At 33.6% G+C, this 23328-nt stretch overlaps 1 protein-coding gene across 3 annotated transcripts in view; it reads right to left on the bottom strand.

Annotated features, from left to right (window-relative positions):
• Positions 1 to 5173: 5173 nt before the first annotated feature.
• Positions 5174 to 23328, bottom strand: part of LOC114285411 (receptor-like protein 7) — a 306773-nt gene continuing 288618 nt past the window's right edge. The window contains exons 1-4 of one of the 3 annotated variants that reach the window (XR_014335696.1): positions 9077 to 11581; positions 7661 to 7825; positions 7075 to 7577; positions 5174 to 6973 (exon numbers count right to left, since the gene is read on the bottom strand). The gene's annotated coding sequence lies outside the window, so the exon portion shown is untranslated. Of the gene's footprint in view, positions 6974 to 7074; positions 7578 to 7660; positions 7826 to 9076; positions 11582 to 23328 lie in introns of those variants that run through there. The other 2 variants (XM_082878810.1, XR_014335697.1) reach the window with 2 other exon arrangements.

The following is a 23328-nucleotide window of genomic DNA, read 5'->3' on the forward strand; positions in this document are numbered from 1 at the left end:
CAATATTGGGAAATGAGGTAGAAAACCCTAATTGGTTGTATAAATTAATTGTTATGATTAATTTGGGAAAATTGTAGTTATATGGAATTGAGTTGGAAATAATGAAATTGGCTCATTATATAGTAGAATAGTGGAGTTGGATTTATTAATCGCTCACTTTCGAAAACATTGATATTTTATCTGTTGGAGCTTTTATTATCTGTTTAGAAATAATTGCTTGGGCTACCGGTAGAGGGTAGTTTTGATTGTTGTAGACAATGCATAATGATTAGGCAAACTAAAACTAATCAATTGGATATGTCATAGAGTATAACGGTTGATAGAATACATTAACGTTATGTATTGATTGATTGTGTATATGACCTTTGTGTATATACGTTGTGTGTGGGGGGGAGGAGATAGGGGTTGTACTCCACAGTTTAGGGGAAGATAGGGGATGGACCTCTAAACCGGATGTTACTTGGGAGGAGATAGGGGATGGATTCCACTGATACAGCTCATATGCTTGTCAGTTAATGTGTTGATACAGCTTATATGCTTATCTATGGAAGTGTTGATACAGCTCATATGCTTATCTTTGGAAGTGTTGATATAGCTAATATGCATGTCTGTTGAAATGTGGATACAGCTTGTATGCTTATCTGTTGAGATGTTGATACAACTAGTATGTTTATCTATTGTAAAATAGGAAACGTTTAATATGAGTCACTGTCTCATATAAGTGGTTGGCCAGGTTCTGAGCCGTTGATGTAAATTGTGAAATTGATAAGAAATGGAAACTGAAATGAAACATGAACATAGTGGTCATGAAATGGAAATGGGTTATGAATTGATTTATGGAAATTGAACATTTATCAATTGCTAATGTCTTAGTTATTGCTCATACTGTGTTTAGCATATTTCTACTAGGCGTTGGCTCACCCTATATGAGACATTATTTTCAGGTACAAGTAGTATGCCACCTCCAAGAACATAGCTTGGATGATGATGAGAGTTGAAGACTCTTTTTGTTTATTTTATTTGTATTACATGTATATCAAGCCAAGGGCTTATTTTGTATAGAGTTAGTACTCTTCTTTTGTGTAACCAGGTGTTGACTTGGAAAGCTATAAGCCCATATGGCATTTGCTTTTGTTGTGAACATGTAATACTGTTGTAAGAATTACTCTAATGAATAGAAATGGTTGGTTTCTTTATATCAATGTATGTCTCTAGTGATGGGTTTTATGTATTATTTTGAGGGCGTTACATTTAAGTTCGCAACAGCTAGTCTGTCTTTAATTTCAGTGGTCCCAAAACTATTAGTAACGGTTTTCCATAAACCACATGAGAAATTATATCGGTAATCTTTACATTTTGTTCTTTATGCCATTTTTAGTTTGAATAATTTTGATAAGTTCAATTTTGAATATTAATTTTAAATTTTGTTTTAATTTAGTTCAAATAATAATATTGATTAGGGTTCTTGAAAGAAAATATTACTGAATTGGTTGAGATTGACTCATTGAATTGAACAAGTTTATAATTTTTTATCTATAAATGCATCACACGTGCCATTTATGTGTCCATTTTTTATCCAAAAAAACTAAAAGTTATAATTAATTGGACTAAATTGAGACAATTATAAATTCATATCAAAATCAAATCCATTGAAATTATAAAATAAAAAATGATATAAAAGTAAGAATTACTAATATAATTTGTTTGAATAAATTAAAAGTTGGCAATTTTGAAATTGTTTTGCTTTTTTATAGCATAAGTTTAAGATTCATTATTTTTTTATTGTCCCAAATTTTGAAAAATAAAATTGGCAGGGTATTAATTAAAAGTGACGATTCATTTTATTGAAAAATCGATAATCACATTCCAGAAATTTACATAGTCCAAAATAATATAGTACTCAAAATACAAAGACCAGTGGTCCAAGTACCTTGCCCAAATATATTTTAAGCGTTGATTCTAGTAGCAGTGGTCCCAAGTCAACAAGTTTGGAAGTAAGTGCGGAAAAAGTTGTAGTTGGAATTAGAAAGCAAGAGTGAATGGAACATTTTGAGACTGAAATTGATAAAGAAATAGAAGACAAACAAACGTTGGGTTGGTGGGATAAAGAGAGAAATATTTCAAAGTCATCCAACCAATACAAGGTCTAGCCTCTGGCTCTTTATGTTAAATAAGTCAACTTTAATCAAACTTTTTCCATCATTATGTTATAATTTTTTCCATTTTTATTTTAGTTAAATATTGATCTTGTGTACTCATTTTATGATCAAAATTTTCATTTCATTAGAGTTTCATATGAGATTATAAATGTGAAGAGTCTACTTATAAAGTAGTTGTTTAGATTATGAATTTAGATAAAGATTTAAAAATAAAAAGGGAAAGGAAAATAAAGAAAAATTTTAACTTATATCTTATTCACATTTTATTTCTTTTTTCCTATTTCTTTTTTTTTTGTTTTCCTTTTCAAATCTCTATCTAAATTTATGATCCAAACACAAAATAGGCAAAAAAAAAATTTACACTGGGAAATGACATCTTGGTACATTTGGAATGAAAATTGATTGATTTGTATTACATTAGGACTTTAGTATAAATTAAGGTAGCTCATAATTTTTAACTTGGGGTGCAACTCAAACAAATTCAATAAGTTGAGGGTTACCCAAGTAGTGTTGAGTGTTGTCTAGCCCCGCCCAAGTCTAGTTCGAGCTCAATAAATTTAACTTGAGATAGGCCCAAATTACCCACAAATTTAAGCTGAATTTTTATAAAACATGCTAACAAGTAACAAAATAAGAAACATAAGTATCAACTATGAAATCACATCAAAACAAATTAAACATCCTAGCCACATTAATAGTACTAAGAATATCTCCAATGAACTCTTTAAATGAGATTTGTTAGCTATTATACCTATCTTCAATATATTTTAGTCACTCCAATAGACTAACTATTACAATAGTTATTTTAACAAAAATTTTCAAAATTAGCTACATTTGAAGAGTCTTGGGAGGCTCTTTAAATAGTCTGTATGTATAGATAGATAAAATAAATACTAATGTTAGAGTACATAAATAAAAAAGAAATTAAGTAAAATAAAGAACATAATTTTTTTTTATTTTAACTAGTGAAAAATGAAGAGTACACTTGGAATTGCTGTAAGCAAATATCACTCTGCTAGACTGGCCAATAATCCTAAGTAACAGGCAATAAGTTCACATTACAAATTGTTTGTACTATAAATTATTTTCTATCAATTGTGGCCTATTGATTGTGACCAAATCTAATTTTATTGATTGTGGCCTGTCAATCATGGCCAAATCTAATCTTATTGATTGTGACCCGTCAATTTTAGTCTATGGATTCAGACCAAAATTATCTTTTTAAATAATTATGAGCATATTTTATTATTATTATTGTTGTTGTTATTGTTCTCGTTGTTCTTGTTACTGTTTTTTTGCAGTGTGTAGCAGACGTGGGGCAAAGAATCCAAGATGGGCAAAGAACTCGGCAACGTGGGTGATTATGGAAGACGTTGCTTACAAAGTGAAGTAGTGGAATATAACTTGATGTGAAAGTGGGCTGCTTTCAGCAGTTACAAGAGAAGCACGGTTTGAAACAAAGAAACAAGATTCAGAAGTCATCAAACTTATCAGTCTTTTTTTTTATTTATTTATTTTTATTTTTAGGAATATTTTAACTTTTAGCAGTAACTTTTAACAATTTGTAACATTATAAATTTAAAAGATTACAATAAAAAAAAATTCTGTGTTTATTTCACTCTTTCGATTGTTAATTATTCCAAAGAAATCCTTGTACTTTCAAGACATTAGAACCTTTACATATTCGTCTGATTTTCTGTTTGGTTGTTTGATTAAAATTGTTGTTAAATCTCTATCGATCAAGACTTAACAAAAATTTTACTGACACAAAGACAAACTTAAAACAAATGTTGAAGTAGTTCATTCACTTCTTCAGTCTCCAATCCTCAATTCCATCTGCTAGTAATTTGAAGAAGAAAAAAAACAAAGAAAGTCATAACAATTCAACTAATGCAAATCAAATTGAAATTGTAATAATTTATATGTATATTTAATATTTTTATATATTTATATTTAAATTGTAATTCAAGTTTTAGGTTGCTAGAAATCTTTGTCTAGGCCTAGCCTTGAATTTAATTCGAGCTTTAAATTGCTGCATAAACCTATATTTTAAAAATATATTGTCAAATCCTTAAAAATTCAAGTTGGACATATGTTGCTCGGTTTGAGCTGCCTGAGTAGCAACCTTATTTTTAACTGCTTAATTAGATGACAAGAAATTTAATTTAACTCTTTTGGCCTTAACTTTTCCAACAATACTACGTGCGCCAAAAAGAAAAAAAGAAAAAAAGAAGAAGATAAAATTCATTAAACCCTCGTGGTTTAACTGTAAAGTACTTTATCTCCTATATTTTAAAAATAGTCAATTATCCCCATCTAATTTGGATCGTTTTACAATTTACTTCTTCACCATTAATATTTCTGTCTAAATAAACAAAGTTTGTACTTCATACTCTATCGATTATGGTCAGACTAATCAATATTCAACCAAATCAATACCCAATTTGATTATATACATATATATATATATATATGTATATAAAATTGTGTATAAATAAACCTACATATATATATATATATATATATATTAAAGGAAATTCTATGTAATGTGTATATGTAAACCTATGTACGTATATATACATAATGAGTTAACTCAGTAAAATCCTTTGTGTAAACTTGTGTATATGTAATGAGTTGACACACTAGTTTAAGAGGGTAAAATAGTAAATTTTTAATTTTGTTAGTAGAGTTAGGTGTTACAATTTAGTCCAAAAACCATATGAGGGTATCTTATTAAACCACAAAGGATAAAATGAATTTTATCCCCCAAAAAAAAAAAAAAAAAAAAATCAATATGTATCTCATTTTATTTTGAATTTAATTCTCTCTGCGTGTATTGATTTTTTCTCTACGTATTTCTTTCTACTAGTTAGACCAAATGCATATTTAGAAAATTTCTGTATATACAAGATGAGTTTTTTTTTCTTTATTTTTAAATTTTTTATTTTACCAACAAAAAATTTATTAATAAAATGAGTATACATTGGAGAGAAACAAGAACAAAACCACTCATCTCCAACATATAACAGCCACATTAACTGTAAAACACTAAAATATCAAAACATTACGTACAATTACATAATTGCTGGCAAGCTACTTAGATACCAACATATAAGACCAAAAGCAAACAAAAGGAACTCAATTAACCAACAAATCAAATAAATTAAACGAGGAAATATCTCTGTTGATATCATTTCCTCCTTGCTTTGGTGAGAGTGATCCCCAGTAGTGGCAGTGCCGCCAATCTGTAGGCAGTAAGCACCAAATTGAGGTCCCTTAATTGTGCCCATATGAGGGTAACAGCAGTAATAATGGAGCTATGGTGTCACAGAAAATGAATATGTGAAACCACTTGTGTTTTAGCATAGTTGGCATGCCTTGGTCAGGTTCAATGTTGTTATAACCACCGGGTATTGTGCAACCAGCTGCAAAAGTTACAGTGGCAATGAGGGTGGACACAAATAGAAGAGTGTTGAATCGGTCCTTATAGCTGTCTATGTTCACTTTCTCCAGTTGCATAGATGCTTGTTTCTTTTTAGCATTGACGGCTTTTCTACAGTAAGCTAGTGGTGCACCAGCGGCCTTCAATGCAGTCCATGTTAACCGTCGCAAGATAAAAATGTCTCACAAATTTAAACTATGACCACCTAATGGCTATTGAAATAGCAGGCCATTAAAATTCCTTCCAGTCAATGCTAAATAATAATTCGTAGTACTATGAAAATGAATGTTCACACACAGACAACCTTTGGAGAACTTTAGCTTTAGCACACTAAGTGAAAAACATTTCGAGATTGTATATACGGACTGGCACAAGATTCACAATAGTTACCATTGCAAAACATTAATCATGAATAATAACAAAGGAAACTTACATGTAGGTCCTAATAAGTGAACTTATTGTCTAATAGGTCCTATGGGAAAAATTTGTTATAAAAAAAATCATCAATTGTAAGTTTTAGCGACAATTTATAAAAATCATGACCAAAAAAAAATTACTAATTGTCAATTTTTAGCGACGTATATAAAAAATTATTACAAAAAAATTATTTTGAATGACAATTTTACCAAGACTTATTTTTAATAGGACTTGATAAGAATTAAGTCCAACTATTAGGACCTATTAGTAGTTTACCCAAACAATAGATATAGCTTTGCTTGGACCCTATTTTTGACATATTAATGTACGTGGAATTGATGCAAATAAAAATAGATAAATAACATGAAGAATCAAGAGCAGACATACCCTCATTTTGTTATGTTTGATTAGGTATCTGAAGTGTAGTGTTATTTAATTAGCTGAGTGCATACCTTTCGAAATGAGGACATTCTTTCCATGTAGTATTCAGCAGAATCAAGAGCAGACATACCCTCATTATTCACTATAAGTCCACTCTTTCATCCCATGTTAGGGTACTAACAATCTTTGGATGCCAATCCAAGGTGGCCAAATGCAAGGTTGTGTTTCCATGCTTATCCCTCATGTTTATAAAACTTCTCGACCTCAGGAGTTTGGAGAATGTAACTAACCATTTTATGTCCTCTGCTCTTGGCTGCAACATGAAGAATATTTTGACCATGACAGTTGAGCAGTTCCCTCGAATCAGGCCAATACTGAAGCAACGCCCGGACAACATCAACATGGCCTTTAATTGATGCTAAATGAATAGGAAGTAAGCCATTGTTGTCCCTTGCAATAGCACCTGAACTCTGTCTTCCTAACAAGTACTGAACCTCTTCAAGATAGCCCAATCATGCAATCAAGTGAAGTGGAGTCCTTCCTTCTTCATCTCTTAATCGAATGAACCTTGGTTCTGATTTCAATAAGGCATCAAAAACACCTGGGATTTTAAAATAAATTGAGAAACAAAAATGCAAAAACCAAAGAGAAATCAAGAATAAGTATCAGAATTACCACGGTTTCTTTTTAAAATGGCAGCATGAATAGGTGATTACCCTTTAAGTCTTTCATTTGTATTTTCAATCCCAACTGTATCACATAGAATATGCGTGACAAGTTCCTAAAACCCTACTTCAGCAGCGAAAAACAGAGCTGATTTCACTTCATTCTTCAGATAATATAACACTTCTGGATCTACCGTGATCAAATAATAAGCTACAACTTGGTGACCGTTCATCAAGGCCTCGTGTAATGATATGTTGCCCTTTTCATTTTTTACCCTCAAAAGCAGATTATCCCAATCAACATCTCTCTAAATTTTCCCACCATTTTCAGAACACATTTGAATCCCCGGAGCATATAAATCAACCAGATCAATGTCAAACACTAAGTACTTTTTCCCTTTTTTTCTCTTTTTGTTGAGTACTCAATAACAATGTACTTGATAAAATACTTTGAAGTAGTCATCCTCAACATACAGAAGCACAAGAATTGCAAAAAGTCACGCCAACTGGCCTCTGAAGCAACAAAAATTATTGAGATTACTTCAAAGAGACATAACAATCGAGTAAAACTGATACAAGGGAAGCCAAATACTCACTTGAGACTGAGGGAAGATATCAGCGAGAAGATTTTTGTACCGCTTCACAGACTCTCCCGACCTTGCCCGGAGGGAAGGATAGAAGAAACAGACTATACCACAAATGGGCAAAACCTGCCTCAACATAACCCCCATTTTCCAAGGAATTGACTTCAAACCCCTCCCCTGAAAAACCAAATCACAAATTCAAAGCAAAATTCACCAAAACAACACTGACCCAATTGACCAAATGAACAATAATTCAGAAGAATTCCCAAAAATTTCATTTTTGTGGCAATTTAACGAATTGAACACAACAAAATTGCCAAAGAATAGGTCAATAAACATATAAATTTTGCAAAATTCAAACAAATTTATCAAAATCTAAATCATACCCACCAATCGAAACAATACTAAAATTCATATACTGAACAATCCAATTGTTAAGATCGTGATCTAGATAAGCCTACCAACGAACGAACAAAATTGAGACAAAAAACAAAAAGGGTCTAAATATTTTTTGGGTGGGTAAAGGGTCTAAATATTGATGAGTAAAGGAATGAAAAACTAAATAATTTCCACAAGAAGCTCTAGTTATCAATCCAAATGCCAATAATTAACGTAAAGAAACTAAAAATTGAGAGAATACTCTTCCAAAGGCCCACCCCCATATGGACCTCTACTAGTATAAATCCTCCACCCACCAAGCAAGCTGCCACATCACCCCTCAATCAATCTTCTCCAAAGACTATGCCTCTTTGGTGTGAATCTCAATAGCCATTTTTGTAATATCGCCTTACTATATAAGTCCAGCTTCCTAATCCCAACACCTTATTGAAACCTCACTACAAAAATAGATTTCCATTAACTACTATACAATCTTTAAATTCTTTCGATTATTAACCAATTTTTTAAAATTTAGCTGAAATTCCAACCAAACTAATAGACAATATAAGAAAGCCATTCTTTCCCAGAATGCCAATTTCATCAAATATTCAGAATTTATAGCCGATTTTTTGCTATCTGAAACTTCATCAATTCTAATTCGATCAACCAATCTGAATCCAACTCTTGTGAAACTTGAATAAATTAGGAAACTTTTAAAGCGTTGTTCCCAAACAATCAATTTAGCTATGATTTTCTACATAGAATTATAGCAATCTATTAAAAATTACAGCCAAAACAAGAAAACAGAGGCAACCTCTGAAAACCGTACAATTAACATATTAAGAAAATAAAGGCAGATGGAAGAACTCAAAAATCTTAGAACTCCACTTTTTAAAAATAATTTGGCACCTTCAGACAACATAGTGACCCAAATAATAAATTCTTCACTTAAAATTGAGGCGCCACAAAATAACTACCTCACAATACCTGTTTCAATCAACTCTATACGAAAAAACTTGGGGACCTAAGTTACTAAGGTTAGCAACTCACAAGTATTCCTCCAAGACCCTCAGAAGAATATGCATGGGCAAGTTCCCTCTCTCATTTCTTATACCTGGTGATTATTAAAGGAAGAAACAAAAATAAACAAATAAATAAATTTATAAAAATTAGAAAAAAAAAAACTCAAAACCGATCTAGCGTGTTGATGTGCACAACCATATTCTTTAATCAAATAACAGAAACAGATCACAGTTCAATTCCACTGGTTGTCAGATTTATGGCAAACCAAGCCACACTGCTATTGATTGCTGGCATCGAATGGATCCATCTTTCCAACCACTGTCTTCCTCATCTCCAGTTCCAGCTAATCCCTCAAACTCAAGAGCCTATGCAGCAACAATTCCCTCATCTTCTTACAATTCTTCACCACCTCGTTCTTCCTCTGTGCCCTGGTACATTGACTCTGCTGCTACAAATCATCTCACGAATGATCTCTCAAATTTCCATCTCTCATAGCCTTATGAAGGATAGGATCAAGTGACTGTTGGTAATGGTTCCTTTTTGCCCATTCATCATATTGGCACAGGTCTTTTGCCTGCTCCTACCTGTTTTTTTACTTTGAACAATTTGTTACATGTATCTGCTATTGCGTCCAATCTTTTGTCTGTTCAATAGCTCACTCGTGATCATAATTGTGTTATTATTTTTGATGCTAACTCTTTTCAAATCCAGGACAAGCTTACGAACAAAATTATTTATAGTGGATCTAATGTGGATGGCTTATATTAGTTCTCTCCTTCTCATGTTGCTTTACCACAGGCTTGTCATGCTCACTCACCTGCTTCTGTTAGTGCACTCACTTGGCATCAACGATTGGGGCATCCTTCCCCTTTAAAGTTTCAACACATTATCAAGCATTTGCCTTATTTTTCTTCTGATCATATTGATTGTTCTACTACTTGTAATAAGATTGCTTCTTGTACAAATTGTGTTGTTGCTAAAATTCATAGACTGCCATTCAAGCTCTCTAATACTTCTGTGAATGCTCTCTTTTCTTTGGTTCATAGTGATATTTAGGGACCCTTTAACTCTTCTGCGAATAGCTTTAAATACTGTGTTTTGTTTGTGGATGACTTTAATAGTTTTTTTGGGGTTTACCCCTTACATTACAAGAATGAAGTTTTTGCTACGTTTTTAGACTTCAAATCTTATGCTGAAAATCAGTTTCACACCTCTCTTAAAATTTTACGCACTGATGGTGGTTCTGAGTTTTTTAATAAGAAGCTTGATTCATTTATTGCATCTAATGGAATCATTCATCAGCAGAGTTACCTCTATACTCGGTCTCAAAATGGTGTGGCTGAGAGGAAGCACTGGCACATTTCTGAAAAAACTATTGTTCTTATTCATCAGTCAAATTTGCCTCTTTCTTTTTGGTTTGATGCTATCACTGCTTTAGTTTTTCTCATTAATCGATTGCCTAGCTCTACTTTGCATAATGTCTCGCCCTATGAGACTCTTTTCCATCATCCTCTTGATTATTCTTCTTTTAAAGGGTTTTGGCTGCTAATGTTTTCCTTGGCTCAAGCCTTACACTTCTCATAAACTTCAACCCCAAGTCTACCTCTTGTATGTTCTTGGGGTATCACCCTTTCATGAAAGGGTATCGGTGTTTAGATCCCTTCACAGGTAAAATTCATATCTGCAGACATGTTCTTTTTAATGAATCTTGCTTCCCCTTCTCTTCTCTTCCTCATACTCCTCTTTCTCCTTTTTCTTTATCTGGTTTTTTCTGGGGCCCTACTCCTGTTTCTCATCTTGTTTCTCAACCTTCTCCTCCTTCAGGACCTGTTTCTCCACATTCAGTTCCTTCAATTTCTTCACATTCAATTCCTTCTGTTTCTCCACATTCTGCTCCTTTAGTTCCTGCTTTTCCTCATTCAGTATCTTCTCCATCCCTATTCCCTTCTCCCATTCCTATTGATTCTCTCTATATAAATCTTCATTTGACTCCTCCTCCTTCTGTCCCTTCTCTAGTTTTCAATTGTCATCCTATGCTTACTAGGTCCAAGACTCAAACATCTTTGTGTCTTGCTGCTTCTGTTTTTGAGCCTTCTCTATTCCTTACTACTGAGCCTTCTACTGTCAAACAAGCTGTGTCTTCTCCTGTCTGCGTTCAAGCTATGCAAGAAGAATATAATTCCCTTCAACAACAGTGTACCTGGGATCTGGTTCCTCTTCCTTCTCAAAAAGTTGCTATAGGTTGTAAATGGGTATATCGCGTCACAAAGAATTCCGATGGAAGTTTTGCTAGGTACAAGGCTCGGTTAGTGGCCAAGGATTATTGACAACAAGAGGGTATTGATTTTCAAGAAACTTTTAGCCCTGTGGCTAAGCAACCAACCACCAGAATTTAACTCTCCGTGTTTCTTCATTTTCAGTGGACTTTGAAGCAAGTGGACATTTCCAATGCTTTTCTTCGTGGTAAGCTTGAGGAGGAAGTGTTTATGTTACAACCACCTGGGTTTGTTCATTCCTCCCATCCTACTCATGTTTGTAAATTGAAGAAGGCCTTGTATGGTCTTAAACGCCTAAGGGCCTGGTATTCCACTTTTTCAGCTTTTCTTCTATCTCAAGGATTCATTAATAGTCATTCAGACTCCTCTCTTTTTGTTCAGAAGACTACCTCCTATATTACAATCATCCTCATTTATGTGGGTGATATCCTTTTGGCTGGTAGTAATTCAAGTCTTATTGATCAGCTTCTTCTTCAAATGCACAAGGTTTTCTCTATGAAAGAACTTGGCGAAATTTCATGCTTCCTTGGAATCTCAGTTCAAGCTTAGGCTCATGGTTACTTTTTATCTCAGCAAAAGTATGCCACTGACTTACTCTCCAAAGCTGGCATGCTTGACTGTAAACCATGCCCTACTCCATTGGTTGTCAAGCCCTCTTTATCTTCCATTGACTCCTTGCCCTTTGCCCATCCTTCTCTTTATCGCAGCATAGTTGGTGGCTTGCAATATCTTACAATTAATAGGCCTGACTTGGCTCTCGCAGTAAATCAAGCTTATTAGTTAATGAGTTCTCCTACCAATGGTCATTTTCAAGTGTTAAACGCCTACTTCGTTATGTAAAAGGGACCATCTCCCATGGTCTTAGTTTTACAGCTGGTCCCCTTCAACTGCAAGCATTTTCTGATTCCAACTGGGCTGGGGACACTTCTGATAGGAGGTCCACTTCTGGGTTTTATGTTTTTCTTGGCTCGAATTTGGTTTCATGGTCTGCTAAGAAACAAAGCACTATGTCCAAATCTTCAACTGAGGCCGAATATCTGTCCTTAGCTCACACTGCAGCAGAGTTATGCTAGTTGCAACAATTGTTAAAGGATTTATCTGTTCCCACCTTTGTTTTCATTCCCACCTTTGTTTTCATGACCGCTCTGACGATTTCTGGCGAGGAGATGACGATGGTGGACATTTCGCCAAGTTGGAGGTGCATCAAGGGTTCAAATTTTGTGGCCAATTTTTTCAATGTGTGATGGGCTAGTGATGAGCCAAGAAGTTGGTGAATGTTTCCTATGAGAGGTAGTTTTCTTGGACCTGGGGTAGTTTTGGAATAGAGTTTTTGGGTTTGAATCTCTTCATGTGCATGACTAGAACGAAGATGAATAGGAGGGGGCTAAGAGGAGAGGAATGGGTGGGAATTGAAGCTTCATATTGAAGGAAACTGAGGTTGAAGAGGGTGTTATGAGCTTGTTAGAAGACATGTCCTTTATAGTGTAGTTTTTGTTTTTCACGAAGTCATTGTAGTTGCCATTTATGACTTGTATGATTGACTCAAAAAGTTGTAATAGGGACCCCCAAATTTCTTTGCTTTTTTTCATCTCTGCTTGGGGGCTAAACTTTGAATTTCCAAAGGAAAATTTTCTATGTAGCAGGGGCCATATTTTAGAACACCATGACAACCTTAGGTTGATGATTTTTGCCTATGCCGACTGAAAAATCAAAGTCAGACACATATGACATAAGAAAACGGTGTATTATCATAAACCCACATAATTGTTAGCCAACGAATATTTCACAAGTAACCCTATGTATGATTTGACAAAAAATATTTTTAATAAAAAAAGGTTTTTTTTATATTTTCAATAAATTTGTTTTTCGTTGATTTTTGTTTCAAAAATATATGAAAATTATTTTACAAAATATGTTTTCTGCTCAACTAGAGAAGAATACATTGAATCCATTTCTACAAAGTAAATTCAAAAGCAATCACCCACCAACCATTAAGTCCGAGTGTACACCAAGAAAGATTGCCCACAATTTATCCCATGTAAATTACTATAAGAAACGCAGTCAACACATTTGACACTGCTTTTACTACTTTGCCAAATATGAAAAGTTGTAAATGGTATGGGCCATAGTCACTAATTTGTCCCATTGAGTCATACATTCATAAAATCACATCATTAAATAAATTCAAGTCAAATTTGAGTGGCCATGTGAAAACTGTGTAGAGTGTGAAAGTGATTACAAAAATAAAATAAAAGAAAAAATCTTATGTTCAAGACTTGAAACACACAACCTGTTGTGTAGGGAAAACAAACACTTGCCACTAGATTCTCACAATAATTCAATTTCTACTATATTTTGTTTACAATCAACTAGTAACTATATTTTATAATGCTCATAAAATATTTCCTTAGCTGAGTCATTTGACTCTAGTAGGTTTATAATTGAAGTTCGTAAGACTGTGTTTGTGTTTGTGTTTGGGTCTAGGTCATGGATGATTTGTGAAGGAAAAAGAAAATGAACGAGAAATGTGAAATAAGATAGATTTGTGTTGTATCAGGAAAGATACTAGAAGCAAAGATACTGAAATTGTGAAGAACTGGCTACTTCCATCATCTAAAAGTTACGGTTTGCTTTGTTTCTCCTGCATTTCTGGCCTATTTTCTTTATCATTTCAGTAATTATAGGATCAAATTTTAGCTTGAGGCATGTACATCGACACAATGTCGTACCAAATTTTCTTTTCTGGTCATCCAAACACAGAAAGAAGGAAACAGAACAGAGTAGAGAAAGAAAAAACAACACAGCTTGAAATGCAGCCCAGTGAGCAAACTCAATTGCAAGAACTTTAGCAATTCAGAAAATTAAATAATTCAGCATACTTTCTCCTCCTATTATCAGCCATGTCCTCCCATTCAGAGAAAAGCTAATTTGCAAGCTGAACAATAAAAGAATTCCTCCACAATCTTAATTTTGAGTGAACAATCATAAAACAACCTTATCTCTACATATTGGATGAAGTCTGTTAATGTGCTATATCTTCTTTCTTGTTCCACATTTTCCAATTATGACAATCACAAACAAGAAGGGGAAAAAATCAATGTAACAATTATACCACGTTATCATCAACATGTGGTATCACCATTCATTTATAATTTTTTAACTCTCAATGACATTTCCGAGGAAACGCCAAGTTACTTGCACTCGAGGATTGACATCGACATCCACCTTTAAATGGAAATTTGAGGGCAAGCGGCCATTCCCTTGATTCCTACTAATAAGAATTTTACTCCATGAGAAATTGAACAAAATGGGCTGAATCAGCCTATTTCTTGCGTGTACAAATTGAATCCTTTTTTGAGAAAGGAACTAAAGATGGAATGGTTTCTCAGCTGGAGAGAAAAAAATGTGAAGAATCCTCTTTTTTTCTATAACACAACTGATGTTTCTTCAGAACACTAATAGATTAGTGAAGCTTGAAACTATCTTCAATTGACAACTCATTTCCATTTACATTAGATGACAATTTCCATTCAAAAGCTTGTAATGTACTACTCTAATAGAGACTTCATGACTGTCAAAGCATATATTTACTGAAACAACAAAGACAAAGGGCATGTGACAAGGCATTAACATGTTATTACATAGTCATAGCACATTTGCAGTCTTGGAAAAAGAAATGAAGAAAAAAATGTAACTTATATTTTATTTGAATTTCACTCGCTTTTCTCTTTTTTATTTTCAAATCCTGACCCAAATCCATGATCCAAACACAGATTTAGGAAACAAAAAAATTCAACACTGGGAAATAAAATCTTGTTATGTTTGCAATGAAAATTGATTGATTTGTATGGCCAATTTTTTCGAATGAACTTTTAGCAATTCAGTTAGGATTTGGTTTAAATTAAGGTAGCTTGTAATTTGTAACTAGAGGTGCAACGTGAGCGAGTGCAGTAAGATTGAAGAGTTATCCAAGTTGTTTTGAGAGTTGCCTGAGGCCCCCAAGCCCGACCTCTAACCTAATTTTGTGTGTCCAAGGCAGCCTTGAGCTCAATAAATTGAACTTGGGCTATGCTCCAATTAACAACAAATTTGAGCTGAATTTTTTTTTTATCATCCACCCTTCAAGGATGACAATTATTTTATCAACCACCTTTCAAACAAGCTAGGCCAACATTTAAATATTGATAGCATTAAAGTAACACCAAGCAATTATTTAGTATTTAAAAAACATAGTGGAGACAACCAAACCTATGCTCATTTCCACCACTTCAACTTCAAAAAATTATTTTTTGTCATAAAGTATTTAATGAAGATTCCTAGAACAAAGCCACATGAAAAACGTGACAAAATCCAAATGCTAACCATAATCGGACCCCCACAAGTGACAGAAAGCATTATCTCGTGTCATTCCAGTCATCATCCACCAGAACACAAACTGGGATCCCAAAATTTTGTTTAAAAAATTCTTGCCACAGTTATAAAATTTTAACAGCCTATCACCCCTTTAAATCCAAGTCTGTTCTAGCTCTTTCAAACGCTTCAAAGTCTAGAACCTTTCTTTCACCATTTCAAAGCCAAATCATAAAAGATAACTATATAACCTTAGGCATGTAAATCCTATGGTCTCATGTGTGACATTTACTTCTTCACTGGTCCCTAAACCACACGACCTGCTACCCAAGCTCCCTAATTATTGCCACCAGGGTTTTGGGTTGCAGGATACCAAATATACTCTTAAATGTGGAGATTAATATCTTCATTGGATGTGTGAGCTTGTGGCCAGCCAATAAAACTACACAAATCCTTTTATCTCCTTCATGGAGTAACTAATATTTTTAATGATACACATACCAAACTCAAACATGAATTTGCTAAGCCAATATTTTTACTTATCAAACAACCTGGCATCAACTCAACAACTTGAATTTTTAAAATATCTAATATGTTCCTATTCATGGCAACACTTGCACCAGTAAAATTTCACAAAAAAATAAATATGAGCAACCTTTTCAATCAATACTCTCCATATCACAATTTTCATACTACAATTAATCACAAAATTCCCAAGTCTATAGAACAAGTGCTAGTAAATATCTCTAGTTTGATCCCCCAATCGCCATTGAAGATGCAAAAAAAATAGAATAGACTACAATAGCAACGAGTAAAAGCAAGGCTCAAAGATTAACATATAACATTATTTTCAATGTGAATTCTCTATCTAGTAGCCAGCATTTCTATTACTCAAAATGATTAAGAATGTAACAAGGGGAATGGTTTGAGTTGTAACTTGTAAGATTGCATTTCAAAGTTAAAAACTTGGCAACGCCCAGTCTTCTATGACTAAAATCCAATTTAAAGTAACTACATACAAAAGTGAAAACCTCTAGAAGGTTGCTAAACGATGCGAGAAAAAAAACAAGAGTCATGACATGAAACTCTTATTTAACTCAGTGCTTTAAGAAAACTAAACAACTTAAAATTCTGAAATTCATTTTATCCCCCCCAACTACTGTTGTAACTGTTACCTCATTTCCAAGCCTTCAAACTTTATCAATTCTTCAAATCTCTCGCATATCCCCCAAAATTCAGAGCACTATATCGACATAAAATAGAGCTCCAATTCACAATCTTGACTTCACACAAATCAGCCCACTAAGCCAACAATTGTTTGATAACTACTTTATGACTATTTTCAACAATTCATGGACTTAAACAATTCTTTCATTTGATCAAATGAAAGATTTTTACTTTGACTTTATTGCCATGTATCATCATTCAATTGATTCACCTGTTGGTAGGAAATTTTACAAAAATAACTGCAAACAAAAATGTACAGTACTAATCAAGGTTCACAACCCCAATTGTTTTCTTGCCTGTGACCTTTTCAATTAGCGCTCTTCAAACCAACATTTTCTTACCATAATTAATCACAAAATTCCCACATCGATATGGAAACAAGTGCTAGTTAATATCTCCAATTTATCCCCCAATCGCCATTGAAGAAGAAAAACAAAATCAAATTATCAACAATTTTGTTTATTGATAAAAAGGTGTGGAAGAGATGATGTTGGAAGATCACCTGGACTACAATAGCAACTGGTAAAAAACTGCTCAAAGAGTAACATATAATATTATTTTCAATATGAATTCTCTATCTAGTAGACAACAATTCTATCATTGTAAGATTGCATTTCAAAGTTAAAACCTAGGCATGGCCTAGTCTTTTGTGACAGAAATCCAATTTTAAAAAAAATTACATACAAAATACAAATCTCTAAAGGTTGCTACATGATGTGAGATAGAAAACAACAAAAAACCATGACATGAAACTCTTATTTAACTTAGTGCTTCAAGAAAACTAAACAACTTAACAAAGCTTTAGAATTCAATACCGCAACAAGGATAAAGCTTTTGAAGTGGTCCTGCATGGCTGTTATCCAGATGCTCACCCACTCAAATGCAGTAGCTAGGTGAAACACCCCTTCAAGTGGATACCGTTGCATTATTGTGCTACTTAATGGAACAAACCTAGTTTTGAAATAAGAACATCAATAACTCAAATATAGCATATAAGTAGAAACCATAAAAGATAATTCAACAAAGTAATGCTGCAAAGATAAATTCCAATTACCGAATAATGCCATTTGTCTTTATTGATTTCTTCTTTCACTGTGTCAGTGGGCACCCTTCTTAGACCTTTTCACCTTCTTATGATGTTTTCCTTCAACAATTTTCATAAGCCATTCTGGTCTTCGAGTTACAAACATAAGGTAACCCATAATCATTCCAAATAAAAATCCGCATCCATACCCCAACACTACAACTTCCCAGTTAAATCCGCTTGACTTGTCTGAATTCTCATCTTGTTGGAGTGTTGGTGGAGGTGGCAGTGGCAATAGTTCCTTACATTTCTTTGATAAAGGCAATCCACACAAGGCCAAGTTCCCACCATATGAATCACTTCCAAATGTATCAAACTGGCTCCCTTGAGGAATTGGTCCTGCTAGTTGGTTGTCCGAAAGGTTTAGTACCTCAAGAAACGTCAAACTTTTCAATTGTTGAGGAATCTCCCCAACAAACTTGTTTGAGGAAAGATCCAATGATTCAAGATTTTTCAAATTTCCAAGTGAAGTTGGAATGCGGCCTTCAAGGTTGTTATGGGATAAGTTAAGACCCCGAAGTGAATTAAGCCTCCCAATGGATTTCGGAATCTCTCCTTGGAATTTATTTCTTGAAAAATCAATGATTGATAAGACTGTTAAAATTCTTGATAATTCAATCTCATATCCTTTAATCATCACCACCACAGAATCTTGACAGTAGCCATCACCCATGTATTTCAATTTCATTTCATGTTCATCAACATTCATCATAGCTCCAAATTGTTTGATATAATTTGTTGGCAAAAGGCCAGTGAACTCATTGCAAGATATGTCAATAATTCTCAACTTAGGAAAAGGATGTTTGCCTTTGGTCTTGGAGGTGCCTATGTGACCATGAAACCTATTAAATCTCAAGACAAGAACCTGCAATTCTGTAAGAGTTTCCAACCAGTAAGGGAATGTATCATTTATCTTGTTTTTTCCAAGATCCAGAACTTCCAAGTATTCACAATTGAGCAAAGATCGCGGAACTTGTCCTTCAATTTGGTTGCCATTCAAGTTAAGATTCCTTAGCACGTTGCCTTTGGTAAATGGCGTAGTAAAGGCACCACGAAATCTATTGTTTCCTAAATTCAGCACCGATAGACTATTGCTGAAGTTTCCCAAACATTGTGGAATCAAGCCACTCAAACTGTTATTAGACAGATCAAGAACTTGAAGTGAACTCAGACCGCAAATCAATGGAGGGATTTCTCCGGTCAATTTATTATTTGAGATAGAGAAAACATATGTGGTGTTAAGTGGAACAGGGAGTGGTCCTCGGAGTGAGTTGGAGCGCAGGTCAATAAATTGTAGATTCTTATTTTGCAATGAATCTTTCCCCACATTGAATAACCATTTTGGAACTTCACCATGAATTTGGTTGTTTGAAAGGTCTAGATAACGCAATCTGGCTTGTTCTCTCAAGAAGTTTGGGAATTCGCTCAAGTTGCAAGAAGCTAAACTTATAGTTTCAAAGTTGGTCAAGGTAGAGTTGACACTGTTGTTGATGCTCAATGAGAGACCATTATATGAGAGATCAAGAGAGATCAGATTTTTAAGCTTTAGAAGCTTATCTAGATCCATTACACCACTTAAGTTATTTGATGAAACCCACAAGTATGTTAGGTTCTGGAGTTCATAAACTAATCCTGGAATTGGTCCCTGTAGCTTATTGTTTCTCAATCCTATCTTAACCAGTGAAGGCAGAGCAAACAACGAAGATGGTATTGTCCCATTGAGTGAGTTTAAATTCAAAACGAGAGAAGTTAGTTGCCTCATGTTGCCAAGGGAATCCGGTATTTGACCGTTCAAATTGTTTCCGGAAAGATACAAGTTAGTAAGTTGGCTCATGTTGCCAAGGGAATCCGGTATTTGACCGCTCAAATTGGTTCCGGAAAGAGCCAAGAGAGTAAGTTGGCTCATGTTGCCAAGGGAATCCGGTATTTGACCGCTCAAATTGTTTCCGGAAAGAGCCAACAGAGTAAGTTGGCTCATGTTGCCAAGGGAATCCGGTATTTGACCGCTCAAATTGTTTCTGGAAAGATCCAAGAGAGTAAGTTGGCTCATGTTGCCAAGGAAATCCGGTATTTGACCGTTCAAATTGTTTCCGTCAAGATACAAGCCTCTAAGCTTTGCAAGGTTTGAAATTGATGAGGGGATTTGACCGCTGAAACTATTAGACCAGAAGCCTAAATCGGTGATTTTTGTAAGGTTCCAAACAGAAGCTGGAATGGACCCCGAAAGGTTGCAGTTGAAGAGGTACAAAATATCCAAGGCTTTAAGATTGCCGATTGATTCAGGCAATTGGCCAGAAAAACTTATGTCGCCTAGATCAAGAAACTGAAGGGAACTAGTTGCATTAAAGTATGGAAGTTTACCTGTGAGGTCCGGATTTCCCCATACATGGAGCTCTCGTAGGTTTGGTAAGTGAAAAAGGTTTTCTGAGAATTTCCCACGCAGTTGACAATAGCGAAGACTGAGAGATGTCAAAGAAGATAGATTTAGCAAAGCATGAGGTAAAGGTGAAGAGATATTCAACGAATCAAGGTGTAGTTCTCTTAATTGGGTTAGGTTTCGAAGGAGCATATTGAAAGTGTGTTGTTCAAGTCTCACCGGAGAATAATCAACACCATAAGGATTATAATTCATAAAAGAGAGATCAAGGGAAATCAATTTGGACAGATGGCAGATTTTTGAAGGAATTCGGCCAGTAAAATTAGAGCAAGAGAGGTTGAGATGGGTCAAACTTGGAAAGGAGCCAAAATCAGGTGAAATTGTAGAGAAATTGAAGTCATTGAAGGCAAGATTGAGGGTTTGGAGGTGACGAAGGTGGAAGAGGGTGGTGTTGGGTTGGATGGTGCCCTGAAGTTGGCTGCAACTGAGGTCAAGTCCAATCACATGACCATTGGACCAGTCGCACGTGACCCCCTCCCACGAGCAGCAATCACTACTCCCATTCCAGAACACCATTTTAGGATGAGAATCAGATTCACAACGTGGAGAAGAGGCATTAGCAGTTATGGTAAATGTTGTTTTAAATTGGAGAAGTGAAAATCTCTGGTCCTCAAGGCAGGTATGGCGTGCAGAAGTAGAAAAAGAAGAATAAGACAAGAGAAATAACAGAAGAAATTGATGAAGAACAAACATAACCCAACTCATTTTGTTTTCTTACAGGTAGAAGGATTCGGAGAGATATGAAAATGAGAGTATAGGAAGGATAGTAGTTTGATGATGGAGAAAGAATAAATGTATTACTCATTCTTATACACACTGCAAAGTCTTTCTACGGTAGTGGTGGTGGAGCAACCCAGCCCAGCCCGTCAAGCACGGCAACTGTGTAATTTTGTCCACCAGCCACATGACTTCCAAATTCGCAACAGTGATTCTTTGTCTTTAATTCCAAGGGAAAATTATGTTGATATTCTTTACATTTGGTCTATTGTATCATTTTAGTTTGAGTAATTTTAATTAATTTTATTTCGAATTCTTAACTTTTAATTTTGTATTAATTTGATTTAATTGATAACATTAATTATGGTTGTTGAAAGAAAAAATGCTATTGAGTTAATTTAGAATTGAATTGAATAAGTTTACAATTTTTTAGCTATAAAAATATGAAACATGCAACTCATGGGCACATTTTTTATAAAAAGAAAATACTAAAAGTTGTAATCAATTAGATCAAATTGAGATAAAATCATAAATTAAAGTCGAAATTGAGTCAATTGAAATTATAAAAACAAAAATAACACGAGTAAAAATATAAAGACTACTAATATAGTTTTCCTTTAATCAATTAAAACTTGGTAATGCCTTGATATTTTATATTCTATAATTGTACACTTGCGCTTTAATATTTTATATTATATGTATTTTTTTAATTTTAAGAACTATATATATGATTTTTTATGTATATATTTTAAAAATATAAATTAATCTTAAAATTCATCATTTATTTTATTAAAAAATCAATTGATGATTCAATTTATGATTTGACACTTGAAAATAAGACTTATTAATTTATTTTTGAATGGACAATATTGCTCTACTTCCTCTTAATATTTGTTAGATATAGAATAGGACAAAACCAACTTGGGTGGGTGGTGGGAGATTTCTAAGGAATGTGACTGGAAATATAAGTCATAATTATCTTATAAGTCTGGCCTATATTCAAGTGTATTAGATATGTAATTAGTTTTTGTTTTTATTTTTATTTTAGATGAATTAATTATGTGCTTCATTGTTTTAAGATAGAAATATAGCCACGAGATAACTTCTTGGAAATAAGGGAATACTTTGAAGTTGGCATTTGCTGAACTTTCAAAATGACGGAATTTATACTCAATTTGGTATTGACAAGCTCAACTCGAAACCGTCAACCACGCCCAATTTTATTTGTTTGAAACTTATTTGTTTTAATTTCATAAACGGATTATAAATGAGTAGCATTTATAAATGGGCAACAAGAAATTTAATTCACACTAGCATCATCCACAAATTCATATTATACGTATAGATTTTTTTTTTTTTTTAATTTTAAGAACTATATCTGTGATTTTTTATGAATATATTTTATTTAAAATATAAAATGAAGTGAATCTTAAAATTCATCATTTATTTTATTAAAAATCAATTGATGATTCAATTTATGATTTGACACTTAAAAATAAGACTTATTAATTTATTTTTGAATGGACAGTATCGCTCAACTTCCTCTTAATAATTGTTAGAGATAGAATAGGACAACCAACTTGGGTGGGTGATGGGAGATTTCTAAGGAATATGACTGAAAATATAAGTCATAATTGTCTTATAAGTCTGGCCTATATTCAAGTGTATTAGATATGCAATTAGTTTTTCTTTTTCTTCTTCTTTTTTTTTTTTTTTTTTTTTGTGTTTCATTGTTTTAAGATAGAAATATAGCCACGAGATAACTTCTTGGAAATAAGGGAATACTTCGAAGTTGACATTTGCTGAAATTTCAAAATGACGGAATTTATACTCAATTTGGTATTGACAAGCTCAACTCGAAACCGTCAACCACGCCCAATTTTATTTGTTTGAAACTTATTTGTTTTAATTTCATAAACGGATTATAAATGAGTAGCATTTATAAATGGGCAACAAGAAATTTAATTCACACTAGCATCATCCACAAATTCATATTATATGTATAGATTTTTTTTTTAATTTTAAGAACTATATCCGTGATTTTTTATGAATATATTTTATTTAAAATATAAAATGAAGTGAATCTTAAAATTCATCATTTATTTTATTAAAAAATCAATTGATGATTCAATTTATGATTTGACACTTAAAAATAAGACTTATTAATTTATTTTTGAATGGACAGTAT

Source organism: Camellia sinensis, chromosome 7 (assembly GCF_055761805.1).
Source record: "Camellia sinensis isolate YWXY chromosome 7, ASM5576180v1, whole genome shotgun sequence".
Lineage (NCBI taxonomy): Eukaryota > Viridiplantae > Streptophyta > Magnoliopsida > Ericales > Theaceae > Camellia > Camellia sinensis.